Source organism: Dasypus novemcinctus, chromosome 19 (genome assembly GCF_030445035.2).
Source record: "Dasypus novemcinctus isolate mDasNov1 chromosome 19, mDasNov1.1.hap2, whole genome shotgun sequence".
Taxonomy (NCBI): Eukaryota; Metazoa; Chordata; class Mammalia; order Cingulata; family Dasypodidae; genus Dasypus; species Dasypus novemcinctus.
In genome coordinates, this window is record NC_080691.1 from 53,304,182 (window position 1) to 53,327,163 (window position 22,982).

The 22,982-nt window shown below is 40.6% G+C and overlaps 1 protein-coding gene across 6 annotated transcripts in view; it reads left to right on the plus strand.

The window, feature by feature from the left end:
• The window catches only part of LOC101418574 (zinc finger protein 596-like), a 265,118-nt gene that overhangs the window by 32,507 nt on the left and 209,629 nt on the right, over nucleotides 1-22,982 (plus strand). For 2 of the 6 annotated variants that reach the window (XM_058281888.2, XM_058281887.2), the window contains exon 3: nucleotides 1,601-1,747. The exons of the other annotated variants lie outside the window; for them this stretch is intronic. The gene's annotated coding sequence lies outside the window, so the exon portion shown is untranslated. The remainder of the gene's footprint in view (nucleotides 1-1,600; nucleotides 1,748-22,982) is intronic. 6 annotated transcript variants of the gene reach the window in all.

Consider the following 22,982-nt stretch of genomic DNA (forward strand, 5'->3'; position numbering starts at 1 on the left):
TTTGGCATAAATTGGGCCCCACCAGAAACCAATCCATTTATACAGAGTTTCACATCCATAATGAGTAATTTGGTGAAAGTATGTTATGATGGGTTTAAGGAGTCCTTCTCGAACAAGAATTTTATGCATATCATCATGTTCATTTCTACTTTCTAACTATTCTGTTGCCAGCTTTTCTCTAAGTTCTTGGCTAAGCTGCAAAAAATGAATTTTAAGTGCAAGCCAGTAATTTAGTAAGGCATGGAGAGAAGAGAAATGGGAGAAAATACAAGATTATGGGTCCCAAGTAGAGAGGAAAGGGGCTGAAAAGAGATAAAGAGGGCTGATTCACAGACTACAGTTCTCCACTACAGATTATAAATCCCCAGGTTTACCTGTATGATGATCCAGGCAGGGGGAGAAAAGGGAAGAGGGGAAAAACATGACTAGAACAGGGCAAGGGCAAAAGGGCTGATTTGGATTTGGCACTTACTTTATAAACCATTAATTATTCTGCCCCTTTGCTAATGTGGAATCCCAGCTTTGATTGATTACACCACCCCTCAATCCCTTAGGAGGGCCCAATGATAAGGCCCCTTGAGAATATCTGGTGTTTCTCCTTGATTCCAGAGGAAATCTCATTCCCAGTGGGGTTTCTCACAAGGTTCTTCCAGCAGCCATCTTGTGGGGTATACATGGCTACATGTTTAATGGTAGCAGTTTTTCTGCCAGGTTCCAGATCCATCTATTGATTCCTAATCTAGCCTTCCTCAGTCCTTGTTCTGTTAAATTTGTAAATCCCCACTCTTTTGCCCTTGCCAAGTTTTTTTCTGAATATTAAGTTTCCCAATACTTTCAAGCTCAGGTCCCCATTCACTGTGAGGTACCTGTGGATTTTGGCTAAAACATGTCTAGAGTTGCAGAAGGGGTTTCCCTCTTGACTGCTTTCTTCACAGCCTTATTTGCTAGCTTATTGTATGTAGTTTCTTTGCTATTATTAGATTGATGTCCTTTACAGTGGATGACCACCAATTCTTTCCAATGTAAAACTGCATCTAGCAGTTGCAAGACTAAATCTGTATGTTTAATATATTCATTTGTAGTGGTTAGCAAACCACACTCTTTCCGAATAGCTCCATGGTCATGCAGGATGGCAAAAGCATATCTAGAGTATATATATTTGCTTTTTGTCTTGCCCTCAATTGCAGGACTCTTAGAGCAATTAATTTAGCTCTTTGTGCTGAAGATCCTGAGAGCAAATGTTCTGCTTCTAGTATTTCAGTGAGAGTGACTACTGAAATAGTCAGTAGTCTCTGACTACTTGTGCTTTCCATGATTCATCTAACTGCTCCCATCAGAGAGCAATTACAAGTCTGGGTGTGAGAGTGGGATGTCAGTCAATCCTGGACAGCTAGAGTATACTTCATCAAGAAGTTGTACACAATCACGTCTGGGAGTTTTCCATTCTGCCCTTTCATTAAATTTCATTAAATTTGGGTAGTAAGGTGCCCTGGTTGAGTTTATCTATAGTTTTCAGTGTGACCTTTGCTTTGTTTAATAAAATGGTTTGATATTTGCTCAAATTGTCCATGGTTAACCTTTGATCCCCTTTTCGTTCTAGTATAATAAGAACATAGTGTGGTGTGAAAACTCAGATGGAAGAGCTCAATGTGAACTTCTCTGATTCCTGTAGAAGATCACAAGTGGCAGCTACAGCTTGCAAGCAAGCTGGCCATCCTTGGGCTACAGAGTCAAGCTGCTTTGATAAGTAAACAACCAGCTGGATGTTTCCTCCAAATTCTTGTACTAATACTCCCAATGCAATGCCTTGTCATTCATATACAAACAATGCAAATCCTTTCATTAGGTGTGGTATCTTAGGACTGGGCCTGAGAGAAATTTATCCTTAAGCTCTTGAAATGTCAGAGAACATTCTAAGGTTCATTCTAAGCAATAATTTTCTTCCCCCTTAAAGCTCCAAATAGGGATTTAGCAATGAGTCTAAAATTTGGTATCCAGAGCCTGTAAATCCAGACATACTTAGAAGCCCTCTAAGTTCCTTTCTGTTTTCTGTTTCTGACTCTCACCATAAGGTTTGCTTTTGGCTGGGCAGCAGGGCTATCTTGCAACTAAACATATAGCTATGAAACTGGTATTGTAGGGTGGTTTTTGTTGGGGAGAAATATAATTGCTAGGTGAATTTTACTGTTATGGAGATTTCTAATGTAACTTTTTATCTTTTGTTCATAATTCTCATAAAAAAGTTGCTGCATCTCCTAAGACTGGACACACTGCACCCTCGTGTTATTGGATTTTGTCTAGGTTCTTGAGTATGCTGCAGAAATGAATTTCAAGAGCATGTTGGGTGAGTTAGGCCAGTAATTTATTAAGGTGGGGAGGGAAGAGAAATGGGAGAAAATAACAGATCATGGTTCCCAGATAGAGAGGAAGGGGCTGAAAAGTGATAAAATGGGCTGATTTACAAACTACAATTCCCCACTGTAGATTATAAATGCCCAGGTTTTACTTGTATGGTGACCATGGCAGGGGAAAAATGGCGAGAGCAGGGTGCAGAGGCAGGAACAAAGGTGAGAGAGAACGAGTTCAGGCCTTGTGCTTGGTTTTTGAACCATTAATTATTCTACCCCTTTGCTAATGGCAGGGGAGGAGTTCTAGATGTTTGCTGTTTTGATTGATTACCCCACCCATCAGTTCCCCAGGAGGACCCAATGATAAAGTCCGTGGGGAATATCCAGGGCTTCTCCTGGCTTCTGGAGGAAATCTTGTTCTGGACAGCAGAATCTTGTGTGTGGGGGCCTTTGAGCAGCAGTCTTGGGGGTTATTGATGTCCTTGTGGACTTCTTGCCAGTTCCAGATCCATCTATTGATTTCTTATCTTACTAGCTGGCTTCACTTGCAAACCCCCAGATGAATTGCCCTACCTCCACATCCTTGTGGGTGGTGCACATTTCTACAGATGTTTTCCGGTGTGTGTCACCATCCTCCAAAGCACTCCTGCCTCATGATCAAGCTGGACAGTCCCATGCTGAAGTTCTCGCTAGGCTGTAGTGCCAGTTTCCCCTTTTCTTCCATGATGCCAAGTCCTGTCTGCCCAAGAAAGAGCAGTTCACTGCTCTTGAAACTCCTCAGGAAATTTTCCAGATAATCTCCTTTGATGTATATGCCCATTGCTCTCATTAACCATTCATTCCAGGTAGTGGTCATGCATATAATCGAGCATCATAAAGGACTTCTTCTGTTTCATGGAGGAGTCGTCCATGCCCCTGAATATTACTATCAAGGTGTCTGAGCCTTCACCGGAGAAGATTTCAACTCTCCCAGGAATTGTCTTGGACCATGTTCTGTAGGCAGCCATGGCAGGGACCCATAGGTATTTTTGGTGGTCATGACTCCCACAAAGAGAAAGTTCCTGTCCCACAGGCTGTAGTCCAGAACCATGCTTGTTGCCAGAGCTGTGCCCTTCACCATCACTGAGTGTACTGTCTACCTAAGGTGCATTCCCTGGCCCAGGCTGGCTGCCATTGGGGCTGGAGCAGAGCTAGGGACTCATATGCTTCAGCTCAGAAGTGGCTCAGTGCAGGGCAAGGCCCAAGGCCCCCAGGAGCCTGAGCAGAATGCTGAGCTGAGCCAGGCCCCACCCCTCCACCCACTGAGCTGTTGCCATTTCTTCACCTGCAGCTCCACGCAGCCCAGCAGTAGTCCGGAGAGCCTATACCAGTGCTTTTTTCCCTGCTCCTGCACCCTGCCAGTGCCTGGCCTGCGCCCTTAAGAGGGGACCATACCAGGCACCGCAGTGGTTGCTCCTCCCCACTGGCATGTGGTTTTATGGGACCAGCACTATGGTGATGGCTGGGGCAGCCAAGTCCAGGCCCTTGTGCCAACCAACTTGCATTCCCTGCCTGTGGCTGCCCTGGCACTCACCCCCATCCTCTTCATAGCCTCTGCTGCTGCTGCAGCTGCACATCCTCTAGCTTATTTTGCCAGTGCAATAGGAGCCCCTCAACTCATGCACAGTGCGTTATATCAACAGCATGTTAAATCTCCACATACTTGTGGATTTTCTTTTCCTGCCTATTTTTAATTTCTAACCTGATTCCATTTTGATCAGAGAAAGTGTTTTGTATAATTGCAATATTTTTAAATTCATTGAGATTTGACTTACGTCCTAACATAAGGTCTGTGGCAGTTTGTTATTATTTATGAGTTCCAAAAAGAGATATTGATTATGTTTGTAAATTGGTCTTTTTCTCTGGGTATGATACCTTTTGCTCTAAATACAAAGGCTTTACATTTTCTTGATTAAATCAAGATTAGGGCTTTTGATTTGACCACATCATTAGGGCATCAAGGGTTGAGTCCTTACCCCCATGGTGGACTATATAAATGGACACTTAATCAAGAAGACAGAAGAAGATGATACACACGGAGAAAGAGAGCTCCATAGACATGACAGAGGAGAGAGCTTTGATTCTGAGGCCCAGAAAGAGATATGAGCTGTGATGGTTAGGCTAATATGTCAACTCAGCCAGGTATTTGTTCCCAGTTGTTTGATGAAGCAAGCACTGGGCTAACTGTAATACAAGGGCATTTATGGACTTTAGTCACCATTGGCTTCACTGCAGTGGTAAATCATAGATAGCTGATTACAATTAACATCTGTCAGGGAGATTGCCATCAGCAATGAGTGATGCTTTACCAATCAGTTGAATGCCTTAAAAGGGGAAGTGATTCCAGTATTGAGTGAGAATTTCCTTGCTCATCTTTGGACAGCCAACGTCTCCCCAAACTCATCAAGGGCCTTCACTGGACTTTCATTGGAGCTCCTGGTTGCAGCCTGCCTATGGAACCTGGACTTGTCCCATGGTCACATGAGAGACTCTGATAGAATATCTTATTATTGACAGATATCTCTTGTTGATTCTGTTTCCTTAGAGAACACTGACTAATACATGAGCCATTCACCTGATAGTTTGTAGCTGAAGAGAACAGAGAATGGAGCATATGAGCTTGAAAGAAATGAGCCCTCCAGCTTATAGCTGCAATCAGATGAAACTGGGCCCATGGAACCTTAAGAGAAAGAGGAAGGCTGAACACTCACAGACATCACCTGCCATCTTGCTTCAACACATGGCAAATGACTTTGGGTGCAAAATCAACCTTGAGTTGGACTCTTTAGGGTCTTGGAACTGTAAGCTTTTACCCCAAATAAATACCCTTTATAAAAGTCAACAGATTTCTGGTACTTTGCAGCAACACCCCTTTTGGCTGACTAATACATGGTGTATTCCTGGAGAAAGATCCATGAGCAACTGAGAAGAATATGTGTCATATTGTGTTTGGGTGTAATTTTCCATAAATGTCTATTAGATCTAGTTCATTTATCATATTATTCAGATTCTCACTTTCCTTATTTATCCTCTGTCCAGACATTCTATTTAATGCTGAAAGTGGAGTGTTGAAGTCTCCAACTATTATTGTAGAGATAATTATGTCTCCCATCAATTTTGCCAATGTGTATCTCATGTATATTTGGACACTTAGGTATATAAATATTTATAATTTCTTTTGGAGAATTGTACTTTTTATTAATATATTGTATCCTAAATAATCTCTTATAACAGTTTGGCATTTAAATCTATTTTATCTGATATTTACACTACATCAGCTTTTTAAAAAAATTGCTAATGCATGGAATATCTTTTTCCAGCATTTTGTTGCCTGTGTTTGGTTTCCAGGTTCTTGGCCATGTTATAGAAAATTATTTATTTAAGCAAGTAAAGAGTTTATTGTTAAGCTAAAGAAAGAGAAAGTACAGATCCAAGACAGGGGTGCAGATGTCTTCAAGGAAAAGAAGGGCATTGGGGCTGGCACTGTGACCTTATTTAAGACCCGCCACCCCTCCTTTCCTTCCTCCATATAAATGAAGACTTGTGAATTGCAATATTCCGATTGGTTCTGAGTATGCAAAAGAAGAATTGGAAACAACGTGTTCATTGGTTCTGAGTGTCTGTTGGCCTGACACTGAGTGGGGTCAGGGGTAGGGGTACAAATTGGCTACTCATTATATTGTCTTCAGGTATTTGGTTTTGGGTGATTGACTTCTACATTATTGGTGGGGACTTTCTGCTGTCAGGCACAGGCAAAGACGGACACACATGAGTAGGAGTTTTATACAGAACTGACTCTTTTATCCTTATTGACTTAGTACTTTCCTATGGCACCCCACTTCCCCTTGGGTCCCTCTTCTAGCCTGCCTCACCTTCCCTCTCAGAGGGTTTTCACCCTTATTCTTAAGGGGGAGCAGAAAGTCTATGGTCATTTTTATGCAGCTGCTTCCTGCTGGTTAGGGGCAGTCATCCCTGCCTGACAGGTGTGAAACTCTCTGGCTATTCTATTGAGGCTGAGGAGAAGTGAACTTGGGACATTGGTTGGAACTGGCTGGAATCCTCTCATGGTCATTAATTTGCTTTGTAAAGTGTTCATCTGGGAAGAGATAAACTTGGTTAGAGATTTAAAAACACAAGGCCTATTAGAAGAATAAAGAGAAAGGTTGAGATTGGACCTAAAAGCAGTATAAGACAGGAAATGTTAGGAACACAGATAATTTTTGGAGGGCTAGATTGGTGGGTCCATAAGATGTGGAAGGGGAAATGTACACTAGTGAGCATAAAAGCCTGTCTAACAGGGAGGTAAAGAGAGGTAAGCCTTGTTTCCACAAAGAAAGAAAATCTAATCTTGATAGTTTAAAGTAGCAGCATATGTGAGAATGGGCAAAGTTTTCATCTTCTGTAGTTACTTCCTCCTGATTAGGGGTGAGGAAAATCTTCATTTCATTTTGGAAGATGCCCTAGACACAAACTCACAAAGACAATATAGGCAATAACAAGACAAGCACAATAAAGACAGTACTGAAGAGAGCCATTCTTTTATCTTATAGGCAAGTTCATCAACTACTTTAGAAAATGAATCAAGTTTGCCAAGACTTTTAGCATGTTCAATAACCCTCTGCATTTGATCCAGTATAGAGGAGATATCATATTCATCAGCTATATAGGTATAGGGCTTAATACTAATTAATGGACATTTTTCTTGGGCTCCAGTTAATATATCTAAGCTTCAGGTTTGCAATGCCATACATGTCTCTGCATGGGAGCAGGCCATAATGCCGATTGTGTTTGTTTAGTTTCTACTCACTTTACACTGCTAATGACTGATCTACTTGTATGTATCCTTCACACAGCCAGCACAATGTAGCACTGACAATTCTAGAGAAAGGCTAAGAAGGCAGACACCAGTGTTTCAATGGCCTGATACATACTATCCTCTGGCAGTATGAAACAGAGCCATTCTGGAGGCAATGTCCATTGTAAATCTAGCAATATTGAGCCACCACTGGCTGCTGCAGGGGTCCAAGACAGCAACATATTTCCATTTACTTCAGGAGAATGACCAGGAGATGTGGTAGATACTTTTATTGTTTTAGGGGTCATATTGACCTATCTAGCCAATAACTCAAATGGAGAGGCACCATGCATGGAACTAGGGGCTTGGTTTAAATGCACAAGAAAGTTTGACAACACAGAAGTCATTTTTATACACTTTCTAAATACTTCAAATGCAATATATATAATACCAAATGAACTAAACTACTTTTAATACTTCACTTTTAATTCTGCACCTTTACCATGATTATGTTAACAGGTATTTTACTTTGGCAGGCCAGGAAAATTGTACTTTCTTAATTATTTTATGAAAACCTAAGATTCCCACTGGTATCAAGAATATATTTCCAAGGTTGTTGATGTGGGAGGAGTAGTGGAATGGGGTATGGGGTATATGGGAACCTCTTATATTTTTTAATGTAACATTTTTTTGTGATCTATGTATCTCTTTAAAAAAGACAATAAAAATATGCATGAACAAGAGTATCCTCTACCATCATCTTAATATGCAAATTGAGGTGGCCTCTGACAGGTTTCTTTTTTGTGATGTTAATTTTGTTACTAATAGCAATTCAGGTTTCTATTTAATAATGACTTCTTCCAATTAACTATTTAAATACTTCAATTTAGAAAATGCTTTTTCAATCTTCCCATAACCAACCATAACCACATAGACTAGTTACTTCACCTTTAAATAAGATCTTTAAATTACACTTGGCAACCAATGACATTTACTTTATTCATTTAAGTCTTTTTTTTTTAAATTTTTAATTCATTTTTAAAAAATATTACATTAAAAAAATATGAGGTCCCATTCAACCCCACCACCCCCACCCCACCACTCCCCCCCCCCCCCCCCCCACAGCAACACTCTCTCCCATCATCATGACACATCCATTGCATTTGGTAAGTACATCTCTGGGCATCGCTGCACCTCATGGTCAATGGTCCACATCATAGCCTATTCATTTAAGTCTTGTCTTACATCCCTTATTCTGTTCTGTGAAACCTAGTCATTTCACTTTAGGAAAGAGCAACATTTTCTTCTTTAACTTAATTTAATTAAACACAAACTTACAACTTTCATCATCTTAAAGATATAATAAATACATTAATTTTATTAGTGTTCTATAAACCTAGGTTGATTACATCCAAACCAAACAAAATTGGAACAATTACAGTTTATGCAAGAGTTGTTCTCTGTTTCTTCCATGGGAAGGTAAAACTTCTTTTATATAATATTCTAAAATTGTGAAAAACCTTAAAAGCATTGCTGACTACCAGGTTTTGGAATATATTATAATTATTTGTTTTAATTATAATTTGGAAAAATCTTTCCATTGCTTTCATGGATTTTTTCTTTACTTACTGAAAATGGAAGTTGGATTATTAATTATTCTCATTCCAAGGTTGTTAAAAGTGTTAAATTGGGGAATTATAGGACAAATTAAGCAAACAAAGGTTTATTCTGTAAAATTTCCTCTGTCCTTAATTTCCCAGCCTAGTAGGCAGAGTCGTAAGCTAAACTTACATTTTCTTATTTTATGACACCTAGCTAGCTAGCCCTTCTGCATAGCTTACTTGAAAAGAATGCCCTGGGAGGGGCAGGGTAGGTCAAGAAGCTTAGTATAAATTCTTTCTTCTTCCAATAATTTCTTTATTTAGATTTCTATATAACCTTTCCATCCTGTTTAGCTTCTCTAATTTGGGCTCCAGGAATATTCATTTACATATATAAGTGCATAATTAATTTTTGTTGTTGTTTTTGCTTTTTAAAAAAATTATTGAAGTGTATCACTCACACATAAACATACATAAACAATAAGTGTATAATAATAGTTGTGAACTTACAAAACAAACATATATATCACCACACAGGACTCTCATACCTCACCCTACCACCAATACCTTGCATTATTAAACATTTTTAACTAATGATTTAAAAGCATTGTCAAAATATTGCTACTAATCAAAAGTGTTTCCCCCACCCACCCTATTATTATTATCTTTATATCATTTATATATGAACATAGATAAACAATGAGAATATAGTAAAAGTTGTGAACTTACAAAACAAACATGCATAGCATCTGTATTAGTCAGCCAAAGGTTTGCTGTTGCAAAATACCAGAAATTGGTTGGTTATTTTATTTGGGGTAGGAGCTTACAGATATCAGGCCATAAAGCATAAGTTACTTCCCTCACCAAAGTCTGTTTTCACGTGTTGGAGCAAGCAAGATGGCTGCTGATGTCTGTGAGAGTTCAGGCTTCTTGGGTTCCTCCCTTCCTGGGGCTCTCTTCTCTTTCCTCTGTGGGCTAACTTCCTGGGGCTCCAGCTTAAGGCTTCAGCATCAAACTCCAACATCAAAAATCCTTAATTCTGTCCTTTGCCATGCCTTTGATCTGTGAGTCCCCAGCCTTTAGTAGGTGGGGACTCAACAACCTACTGGCACAAGAGGTTTACATAATTGATCAAGTAAACCTATGAATCCAATATAATCTAATATGCCCAGAGGAGATCAGTTTACAAACATAATCCAATTATTTCTTTGTGGAATTAATCAATAATATCAAACTGCTACAACATCATACATGGGTCCCATACATCAACCCTCCACCAACTCCTTGCATTGTTGTGAGACGTTTGTTACAAATTATGAAAGAATATGTCAAAATCTTACTGCTAATTATATTCCTTATTTTACATTTGGTGTATTTTCCCCCCAAACTGTCCTATTATTATTTTTAAAAAATATTTTTATGACAAAAGTTGTAAACTTACAAAACAATCATGCACATATACAGAATTCCCAAATAACACCCCTCTATCAACACACCACACTGCGGTGGAACATTTGTTAATGATAAGATAATATCATCTGATTGTTGTTACCATGTCCACAGTGTACATTTGGCACATTTTTCCATACTGCCCCATTATCAGCACAGTACATCCTTAGCATAGATACAAGAATATTATATTATTACTGCTAACCACAGTCCATAGGTCACTCTAGTCATCTATTTCCCATGTTTCTCCACATTCCCACACCCTGCAATAGTGATGTACATTTGCTCCAGCTAACAAAGGACACTCTTGCATCTGTACCATCAACCACAATTCTCATCCACCTCTTGGTTTACTGTACTATTCAGTTCCTAGAATATTCTCTAGCATTCTGTCAATTGGCATTTACATACCTAGACTACCATTTTCAGCCACATTCCCATTTATAAACTGTTATTCACTATGTGTTACCATCCACTCTATACATTTCCAAACTTTTACAGTAAAGCTAATTAAAAGTACTACATACATTAAACATCAGTAGTCCATCTTGTTACTCTAAGAATCCACCACCTACCACCAAGTCTTGAAGATATTTTCCTACAAATTCTTCTAGAAGCTTTATGGTTCTTGGTTTTATTTGTAGGTTTTTGATCCGTTGTGAGTTAATTTTTGGATAAGGTGTGAGATAGGGGTCCTCTTTACTTCTTTTGGCTATGCATACCCAGTTCTTTCAGCACCATTTGTTGAAAGGACTGGTTCTGCCCAAGCTGTGTGGGTTTGACAGGCTAGCCAAAAATCATTTGATGGGAAGCAGATTTGGCCCAACGGATAGGGCATCTGCCTACCACATGGTAGGTCCAAGGTTCAAACCCAGGGCCTCCTGACCCATATGATGAGCTGGCCCATGTGCAGTGCTGATGCACACAGGGGTGCTGTGCCACGCAGGGAAGCCCCATGTGCAAGGAATGCACCCTGTAAATAGAACCACCTAGTGCGAGAAAAGTGCAACCCACCCAGGAATGGTGCTGCACACACATGGAGAGCTGATGCAGCAAGATGATGCAACAAAAAGAGACACAGATTCCCAAAGAAGAACACACAACAAATGGGCACAGAGAGCAGACAACTGGGGGATGGGAGGGGGAAGTGGGGGAAAAGAGCAGAGAAATAATAAAAAAATAAATCTTTAAAAAAAAATCATTTCCCCGTACATGTGAAGGTTTTTTCCTGAGCCGTCAGTTTGGTTCCATTCGTCTACGTGTCTTTCTTTATGCCAGTACCATACTGTTTTTACCACTGTTGCTAGATAATATAATTTAAAGTCTGGAGATGAAAGTTTTCCTTTTTAAGATATTTCTGGCTATTCAGGATCCCTTACATTTCCAAGTAAATTGGATAATCATGTTTTCAATTTTAAAAAATAATGCTGGTGGAATTTTTATCAGAATTGCTTTGAATCTATATATCAACTTAAGTATAATTGACATCTTAATAATATTTAGTCTTTTAATCCATGAGCATGGAATGTTCTTCCAGTTATTAAGGGCTTTAAAAAAATTTTTTTTTAACACTGAGTTGGAGTTTTCTGAATACAAGTGTTTTACATCATTAATTAAATTTATTCCCATTTGAGTTTTATCTGTCATATTTTATTTTCACCACCCTTTTGACACTTTTAGTTACTTTTATTGTTATAATCTTCATTTCCAGACTGTCCTGCAGGCCCCTCTCTCCTGTCTTTTCTTTTTAGGCTCTAGCACACCCTTTAGTATTTCCTGAAAATCTGATCTCTTGGTTAGAAATTCTCTCAGTTTCTGTTTATCTGTGAATATTCTAAACTGGCCTCATTTTTCAAAGACAGTCTTGCTGGATTTAAGATTCTTGGCTGGAAGTTTTTCCCTTGTAGTATCTTAAATATATCATACCACTGTCTTCTTGCCTCCATGGTTTCTGGCGAGAAATCAGCATTTAATCTTATTGGGTATCCCTTATATGTTATGCATTGCTTTTCTCTTTCTGCTCTGAGAATTCTCTCTTTGTCTTTGGCATTTGACATTCTGGTAATATGTGTCTCACAGTTGGTCTATTCAGATTTTTTCAAATGGGGCTATGTTGTGCTTCTTGGACATGGATATCTATGCCCAATAGGTTTGGGAAATTTTCTACCATTATTTCTTCAAATGTTCCTTGTGCCCCTTTTCCCTTCCCTTCTCCTTTTGGGGCACCCATGACACTTATGTTTGCATGTCTCTTGCTGTCATTTGGTTCCCTGAGACCTTGTTTAATTTTTTCCATTCTTTTCTTCATCTGTTCTTTTCTGTGTTCATTTTCAGAAGCTATTTCTTCAAGCTCACCAATCCTTTCTTCTGCTTCCTCAAACGTGCTTATTTTCATTTATTGTGTCTTTCATTCCCAGAAGATCTGCTATTTTTCTATACATGCTTTGAAATTCTTCTTTGTGCTCATCCAATGTCGTCATCTTTTTTTTTTTTTAGGATTAAAAATGGGAATTTATTCACTCACAGGTTTGAGCCAGGAAAATGTTCAAATCAAGGCATCATCAAGGCAATGCTTTCTTTCCAAAAACCAGCAGCTGCCAGTGATCGTTGGCACATCAGCCACATGGATCTGCTAGTTTTTCTACTCTTCCAGGTTTCATTTATTTCAGCTTCTTGCTTCTGTGGCTTTCTCTCTTTCTGTCTGAATTTGATTCTCTTACAAAGGATCCAGTAATAGAATTAAGACCCATCCTGGTTGAGGTGGGACATACCTAAACTGAAATAACCTTATCAAAAGATCCTACTTACAATGGGGTTTATACCCACAGGAATCGATTAGATGTAAGAGTATGTTTTTCACAGGGTACATACAACTTCAAACCACCACACTACAACTTCAATAAGTTCAACTTAATTATAAGCAGAATAAAAAGAAATCTCCACGTAGACATACCATAGTGAGACAGCAGAACACCAGAGATAATCTGTAGATCATAAAAACCATTTAAAAAGTAAAGTAGTGAAAAATCATTAAAGAAGTATCATATATGATGACAGCTGACTTAGCTTAGCAACAAGGGAAGCCAGAAAATAGTGGAGTATCCTCAGTGCAAACAAATGTCAAGGTAGAATTCTATATCCAGTAAAATTTTTTAAAAAATTTATTGAAGTATATCACTCATACATAAACATACATAAACAATAAGTGTATAATAGTTGTGAACTTACAAAACAAACATATAATATCATACAGGACTCTTATAACTCACCCTACCACCAAGAACTTACATTGTTGTTAAACCTTTTTAACTAATGATTAAAGAGCATTGTCAAAATATTACTACTAAACAAAGTATTTTCCCCCTACCAATCCTATTATCTTTATATCATTTATATAAAAACATACATAAGCAATTAAGTATATAGTAAAAGTTGTGAACTTACAGAGCAAACATGCATAACATCATACAAGGGTCCCATACATCAACAACCCTCTTCCAACACCTTGCATTGTCATGAGACATTTGTTACAAATTATGAAAGAATATTGTCAAAATCTTACTACTAATTATAGTCCTTATTTTACATTTGGTGTGTTTTTCCCCCAACCCACCCTATTATTATTTTTTAAATATATTTTTTTCTGACAGACATTGTAAACTTATATAAAACAATCAGCACATGTGCAAAATTCCCAAACAACACCCCTCCATCAACACAACACAATGTGGCATGTCATTTGCTACAGATAAAATAATGTCATCTGATTGTTACCATGTCCATAGTGTACATTTGGGTCACATTTTCCATACTGCCTCAGTATCAGCACAGTACATCTTTCGCATAGGTGCAAGAATATTATATTATTACTACTAACCACTTTCCATGAGTCACTCCAACTGTATTTTTCCCATGCTTCTCCACATTCCCAATATCCTGCAGTAGTGATGTACATTTGCTCTAGCTCACAAAGAACACTTTTGCATCTGTACCATCAACTACAAATCCCATCCACCTCTTGGTTTACTGTGCTATCCAGTTCCTAGGTTATTCTCTAGCATTCTGTCATCTGGCATATACATAACTAGACTACCATTTTCAGTCATATCCCCACTTATAAACTAGCTCTTACTCACTGTGTGTTACCATCCACTCTATACATTTCCATACTTTTACAGTAAAGCTAATTAAAACTTCTACATACATTAAACGTCAGTAGTCCACTCAGTCCTCCCCTTATCTCCTTTAAGAATCTACCACCTACCACCAGGTCTTGAAGATATTTTCCAATACTTTCTTCTAGAAGTTTTATAGTTCTTGCTTTTATTTTTAGTTTTTTGATCCATTTTGAGTTAATTTTAGGATAAGGTGTGAGATAGAGGTCCTCTTTCCTTCTTTCAGATATGGATATCCAATTCTTTCAGCACTGTTTGTTGAATGGCTTGTTCTGCCTGAGCTGTGTGAGTTTGACAGGCTAGTCAAAAATCATTTGACCATACCTGTGAGGGTCTGTTTCTGAACCATAAATTTGGTTCCATTGGTCTATTGTATCTGTCTTTAGGCCAGTACCATGCTGTTTTACCACTATAGGTAGATATTATGATTTAATAAAGGTTCACTTTTCCTTTTTATGATGTTTCTGGCTATTTAGTCTCCTTAACCTTCCAAATAAACTTAATGATTTTGTTTTCAACTTTTTCTTTAATGCTGGTGGAATTTTTATTGGGATTGAATTAAATCTGTGTATCAATTTGAGTAGAATTGACATCTTAATGATATTTAGTCTTCCAATCCATGAGCATGGCATGTTGATTTTTTCTAAGTTGTGTTGCAGTTTTCTGAATTTAAGTGCTTTACATCATTGGTTAAGTTTATTCCTGACTATTTGCGTTTATCTGTTATATATTTTTTCACCACTCTTTTGACACTTTTAGTTACTTTTATTGATATACTCTTAATGTCTAGACTCTCTTGCAGGCCCCACTCCTGTCTTTTCTTTTCAGGCTCTAGCATACCCTTTAGTATTTCCTGAAAATCTGGTCTCTTCCTTAGAAATTCTCTTAGTTTCTGTTTATCTGTGAATTTTCTCTTGTAGTATCTTAAATATATACCACTGTCTTCTTGCCTCCATGGTTTGTGAGAAATCGGCACATGATCTCAGAATTCTCTCTTTGTCTTTGGTATTTGCCGTTCTGATGAGTATGTGTCTCAGAGTTGTCTATTTGGATTTTTTCTGATGGGAGTACATTGTGCTTCTTGGACAGGGATATCTATGTCCTTCAATAGGGTTGGGAAATTTTCTACCATTATTTTTTCAAATATTCCTTCTGCCCCTTTTCCCTTCTCTTCTCCTTCTGGAACACCCATGATATGTATGTTTGCATGCCTTTTGTTGTCATTTAGTTCCTTGAGACCTTGTTCAATTTTTTCCATTTGTTTCTTCATTTGTTCTTTTGTATGTTCACTTTCAGAGACAATTTCTTCAAGCTCACCAATCCTTTCTTCTCCCTCCTCAAATCTGCTATTATATGTTTCCAATGTTTTAAAATTTTCATTTATTGTACCTTTCATTTCCTGTAAGATCTGCTATTTTTCTATGTATGCTTTCAAATTCTTCTTTGTGCTCATCCAATGTCTTCCTAATATCCTTAATCTCTTTAGCCATCTCATTGAATTTATTAAGGAGATTTGTTTGAACATCTATAATTAGTTGTCTCAACTCCTTTATGTCATCTGGAGGCTTATCTTGCTCCTTTACCTGATCCATAGCTTCCTATTTCTTGGTGTGGATTGTAATTTTTTGCTGGTGCTTTTGCATCTGGCTTATTAGAGTATTTACTCTGGGTGCAGTTTTTCTCTTTAGTTTAAGGCTTCCTATCCTTTCTTCCTTGCCTGTTGCGCAGTAGGAGCCAAGCATGTAGTTGGCGCTGTAAGCTGTGGAGGCTCAAGGTGCCCTCATTGCACCAGGGACCAATGAAGCTTCTTCCAACTTTCTTCTTTGCCAGGGGTAGGGACAGCATCACAGCTATGTGGAATAATTCATGTGCAGGCCTAGACTGTAGTTGCCCAGAGAGACTGATGAAGCTTCACATTCCTTTCTCCCCTGCCTGGGGCAGGGATGGAGCTGCAGGTGTGGGCAGCAATCTCTGCAGTACGGGTTCAAGATGACCACAGTTCCCTGGTAGACTTCTGATTTTCACTCAATGCCAGCCAAAGTTACCCACAGTTACCTATATAGGCTGGTGCAGGGCTCCTCAGCCTTCTCCCTGCCAGAGGCAGGGCTGAAGCCTAGGCTAGGGCTGCAGGCTGGTCGGGTGAAAGAAACTGGTTCCTGAGAGTTTCAATCAGCCCTCCTTCCCGTCAGGCTGGGGGTGGAGTCAAATGGTGGCTACTGGCCTCTTTCTGACTTGGGGTGATTCACACCCCAGTTGTTCCCAGGGTTATATCTTAGCCATCCAAGTCTTCGAAGTTGGCAGCCAACTGTCTCTTCCTACCCTGTTTTTGGGAAATGGAGCTTGCAATTTGAGCCACAGAATAGCTCCTGGGATGGCCTATGCCACCAGAGTAGGATATTAACCAGCCTTCCTGGCATGGAGCACTCTACTTACGAGTCTTCTCTGCAGATGGGCGGTCTCCTCCTTCCACTCCTTCAAGGATGTTGCAGGATGCTCTTCTGTTCTCCTGAAGCCCCCAACCAGGTGCTTCAGCTAGCTCCAGAGAGCTCTATGTATTTGCTAACTGCCCTGTAGTAGGAACTGACTCTAGGAGCTCCTTACTCTGCTGCCATCTTGCTGGTTTTCCAATGTCTTCTTAATATCCTTAATCTTTTTAGCCATCTCATTGAATTTATTAGGGAGATTATTTGTACATCTGTGATTAGTTGTCTCAACTCTTTTATGTCATCTGGAGGCTTATCTTTTTGCTTTAACTGGGTCATATCTTTCTTTTCCTTGGTGTGGATTGTACTTTTTTTTTTTGGTGTCTTGGCATCTGGCTTACTAGAGTATTTATTCTGGGTGCAGTTTTTCTGTTTAGGTTAGGGCTTCCTGCCCTTTCTCCCTTGCTGGTTGGGCAGAAGGAGCCAAGGATATAGTTGGTCCTATAAGCTGTGGAGGCTCAAGATGTCCTCATTGCCTAGGGTCCAGTGAAGCTTCTCCCAACTTTCTCCTTTGCCAGGTGTAGGGGCAGAGTCACAGCTGTGAGGAATAATCCAAGTCATGCAGGCCTAGACTCTAGTTGCCCAGAGAGAATGATGAAGCTTCACACCCCTTTCTCCTCTTCCTGGGGTGGGGATAGATCTGCTGGTATGGGCAGCATTCTATGCAGTATGGGTCCAAGATGAACACATTTGCCCTAATAGACTTCCAATGATTTAGTATGTGCTGGTGTAGGGCTCCTCAGCCTCCTTCCTACCAGAGGCAGGGCTGAAGCCTAGGCTAGGCCTGCAGGCTGATTTGCATGAAAGAAACTGGTTCAGTCAGCCTGGCTTCCCCTCAGGCCGGCGACAGAGTCAGAATGGCAGTTACTGGCCTCTTTCTGACTTGGGCTGGTTCTCACCCCAGCTGTTTCCAGGGTTATCTCTTAGTAAGCCAAGTCTCCCTATCTGTAGCCGAAATCGGCAGCCAACTGTCTCCTCCTCCTCTGTTTCTGGGAAATGTATCTTCCAATTCCCATCACAGAACAGCTCCTGGGGCGGCTGGTGCCGCCAGAGCAGGATAATCACTGACCTCCGGTGCTTGGCCACTAATTTCCTGGAGAGGTTGGTGCAGGTTCCTGCAGTTTCCTCCCTGCTGGAAGTAGTACTGGGGTCTAGGCTAGACCTGCGATTTTATCTAGCGATTTGATCTAGATGGAAAAAAGCCGGTCCCCACCAGCACTGGGTTTCTCAGTCTGCCCTGCTTCCCCTTGTTCCAGGCACAGATTTAAGATGGCAGCTCCTGGCCTCTTTCTAGCCTGGACAGGCTCAAACCTTATCTGTTCTCAGGACCACACTGTAGCCCACTGAATTTCCTCATCATAGTTGAAATTGGTGCCCAACTGTCTCTTCCTCACCCATTTTGGGGAAGTGAAGCTTTCGATTCCAGCCGCGGAACAGCTCCCGAGGCATCCTTTCCCTACCGTGGAGGATGGGCACTGGTCCCCGTGGCGTGGAGTGCTCTACTTATGAGTCTTCTCTGCAGATGGGCATCTCCTCCTTCCACTCCTTCAAGTATGTTGCATGATGCTCTTCTGGCCTCCTAGAACCCCCAAACAGGTGCTTCAGCTAGCTCCAGAGAGCTCTGGGTGTTTCCTAATGGCCCTGTAGTAGGAGCTTACTCTAGGAGCTCCGGATCTGCCATTTTCTTTCTTTCTTCCCTTCCCCCTCCACCACCCTGTTGTTTTTGCTGTCTGTGTGCATTTGCTGTGTGATCTTCTGTATCTGTTTCTCATTTTGTCTTTTTTTCTTGTCTTTCTCCTCTAGGATTCACCAGGATTTGATCCTGGTTGGAGAGAGGTTCCCTGTCAATTTTACCACCTCAGTCCCTGGTCTCTGCTGTGTTTCACCTTGACTCTCCCCTTCGTCTCTCTTTGTTGCATCATCTTGCTGTGTGACTCACTTGTGCAAGCGTGGGCCCACCATGTGGGCACTCACCTTGCTGCATAGGCACTCAGCTCAGCATGTGGGTACTGGCTCACTGCATGGGCACTTGTGTGGGCACTTGGCTCACCATGTGGGCACTCGGCTCACTATGTGGGCACTCAGGTCATTGCATGTGCACTTGGTTCACTGCATGTGCACTCGGCTTGCCACGCAGGCATTGGCTCACTGTGCAGGCATACTTGCTCTTCTTTTTCACCAGGAGGCCCAAGGATTTGAACGTGGGTCCTCCCATATGGTAGGTGGAGGCCTTGTCCCTTGAGCCACATCTGCTTCCCAAGATCAGCTATTTTTCTATCTATGCTTTCAAGTTCTTCTTTGTGCTCATCCAATATCTTCTTAATATCCTCAGTCTCTTTTGTCATCTCATTGACTTTATTAAGATTTGTTTGAACATCTATAATTAATTGTCTCAACTCGTATATGTCATCTGGAGGTTTGTCATGTTCTTTAACTGGGCCATATCTTCCTGTTTCTTAGTATGTTGTGGGTGTAGGGTGTGGGGTATGTGGGAATTTTTTATATATTTTTAATGTAACATTTTTCATGATCCATGTATCTTTAAAAAAAATACAATAAAAAAGAAGAAAAAAGGATAGCTGTGGGTAATTACTAACTTCCCTGTAGCATAAGTGACTCTAGGAACTCCTTACTCTGCTGCCATCTTGCTAGTTGTCTCAAGCATATTTTTTTGAGGTACCAGAGCCAGGGATTGAACCCAGAACCTATATGTGGGAAGCTGGCCCTCAACCACTGAACCACATCAGCTCCCTTGAGTTGGTTGTGGTCCCTCATTTGTTTGGTTGCTTGTTTGTTTTTGTTTCCTGGAGGCACCAGAGGTTAAAATCTCGGGCCTACTCTGTGGGAAGCAGGTGCTCAATCACTTGAGCCACATCCTCTCCCAATCCAAATGTGTTTATTTTTTTAAATTTTTTAATTTTTAATTTTTTAGTTTATTTTTTAATTTTTAAAGATGCTTTAGATTACATAAACGTTACAACAAAAATAAAGTTGATTCCCATATACATCACCCCTTCCCCTCCCACACTTCCCACATTAACAACATCCTTCATTAGTGTGATACATGTGTTACAACACATATTGAAGCACTGCTACTAACCATGGACTACAATTTCCACTATAGTTTACATTTTGCACTGCACAATTTTATAGGTTTTGACAAAACGTGTAATGACCTGTACCCATCATTGCAATGTCATGGAGGGAAATTCTCATGTCTTCAGAGTACCTCATGTTACACCTATTCTGCCTTTTTATTTTTTTCAGGCTTAATCCTATTATTGGAGTCCTTTATTTTTATTTTTTTTCAAATTCTACTCAATTTATTCATTTTTAAAAAAATATTACATTAAAAAAATATGAGGTCCCCATTCACCCCCACTGCCCCCACCCCACCACTCCCCCCACAGTAACACTGTCCCCCATCATCATGACACATCCATTGCATCTGGTGAGTACATCTCTGGGTGAGTACATCGCTGCACCCCATGTCCTGTGGTCCACACCATGGCTCACACTCTCTCACGTTCCATCCAGTGGGCCATGGGAGGACATACAATGTCTGGCAGTTGTCCCTGCAGCACCACCCAGGACAACTCCAAGTCCCGAAAATGCCTCCACATCTCATCTCCTCCTCCCATTCCCCGCACCCAGCAGCCACCATGGCCACTTTTTCCACACCAATGCCACATTTTCTCGATTATTAACAACAATAGTTCATGAATAGAATATCATTAAGTCCACTCCGATCCTTACGTATTCCTCCTTCCTGTGGACCTTGGCTTGGTTGTGTCCATTCCACATCTATGTCAAGAGGGGGTTTAGATTCCACATGGATACTTGATGCAATCCTCCTGCTTTCAGTTGTAGGCACTCTAGGCTCCATGGTGTGGTGGTTGACATTCTTCAACTCCATGTTAGCTGAGTGGGGTAAATCCAATAAATCAGAGTGTAGGAGCTGAAGTCTGTTGAGGCTCAGGGCCTGGCTATGATATTGTCAGTCAAGAGATTCAAATCCCCTAGATATATCTTAAACCCCAGCACCAACTACAATTCCAGTAAAGTAGCATGAAAGGCTTGTGAAAAGAGATCCCATCAGAGTCCAGCTCCATCACACAGAAACACCAGCTCCAAAGAAAGGCCAACTGGCATGGCAGTGAACCCCATCTGCCGTGACCATAGAACCTGTGGGTCTCTTTAGCCCTCAAAAGGACCGATACCTGGGCTTGTATCTACTTTATCTGTCTCTGAGACTCTGCTCAGGTGTGCATAAGGGCAATCCTTTTGACAACCTCCAGACTCTTTTTTAGAGACTCATAGCCATATGAACTCATTTGTCCTTTCCATTTCCCCCTTACTTTAGGTCAAACAGCATTTTTACCTCCTGTTATTTTATGTAGACAGGGATATTCTGCTGGTCTGTGTTGAACCTTTAATTCAAGGTCATTTTCTAGTTACGTCATCAGCTGGTACTTGGTAGTGATCCCTCGGTGTCAGGGAGGCTCATCCCTGGGTGTCATGTCCCACGCTGGGGGGAAGACATTGCATTTACACGCTGAGTTTGGCTTCAAGACTGGCCACATTTGAGTAACACGGAGGCTGTCAGGAGGGAACTCTTAGGCACAGTGCTGCTCTAGGTCTTGTTCTTTTTCAGGTGTATAGGCTCACAAGCATAGTCATTAGTATCAGGGGCTCATTGTTGGACCCTCATTCCTTCCTGGTCCTTACCAATGCACCTGGGGGAATGCCGCTGCTTCCCTAGGGACCACGACAGAGCCCCCCCCCCGCCAGGAACCCAGTACCCCCGTTGCACCTGGGGGAATGCCGCTGCTCCCCTAGGGACCACGACAGAGCCCCCCCTCCCCCAGCCAGGAACCCAGTACCCCCCAGCTGTTGTTTTTAATTGTTTCCACTATGAGTATATCCAAACATTTCCATGCACCCTAGACACATGCCCTGTATAACTCCCTGTCAACCATATATCGCCTGTCAATAACATCCCATACCAGTATTCCTCCGCTGCCATTGTTGAACCACTCTGTGATCCAAAACTTCCTGAAAGGTGAAGCCCAATATAATGTCAGGTTCCCTTACTAGTAAAATGGAATATAGCGATGAGTTTAAAGGTTAGATATAGAATACATATTGATTTGGAAAAATTCTATATCCTATCTTTTTCTTTTCTTTTTTCCTAATTATTGAGCTTCTCTTCACAAAAGCCTTAGATCACAGTAATTCATATATACAATATACAGTACTCCCACATATCCATTATAAAACCTTTTCCCTTCCACAGCAAAATCTTTTAACTTATTCATATCATATTTACTGAAACTGATGTACAGATATTGAGACAATAGCTTTCAAACAAGGAGACATTTGTGTTTACATTGTGGTTTATACTTTAGGCTATACAGTTTTCTAAATTTTTTAGTTATCCTATGTTTTACATTATGGTTTACATTATTAGTCTGTTGTCCCCTATATGTTTTTGTGTAATATTACATGTTTTATATCCATCCTTGTGTACTCTTGTGAAACACTTCTTTTGCCCTCACATTTACTTTGGTTCTATCTATTCAATATCTATTTCCCCCTCCCCTTGGGGCCCACAGTGACAGTCAATCTTCATTTCTTGAGGAGCCATGTTCAGAGATACTTGCAACAGTGTTGAGGGCTTGACATGCTCAACTGCCCTAATGCCCTGGGAGCCACCCTTTCTCTTGAGAGATACAGTTCCCTCTATTTGATGGCATTAGTCGTCCCCAGGATGTGGGTCTACCTTCACTCTCATTATATGGGTCTCTACCCAATGGTAAAACCCACTCTGGCAAAATGAGCATTCAGATATTCCCTAGGAGTCTGTCCTGCATCAGATTATCCCCTTTGAGTATCTTAAACAGGTAACTTTCCTAATTATATTTTGAAAAGGTTTTCTCAGCATTTTAATTTCAACCAACACCTGACTATCTCCTATGTTCGTATGTTGCCCTACCTCCCCCCAATTTCTTGGGCAATATTACCCATTCGCCCATCCCTAGCCCCCCTCAAGCCCGCAAAGCCCCACCCAAAGGTAACCCTATGCCCCCATT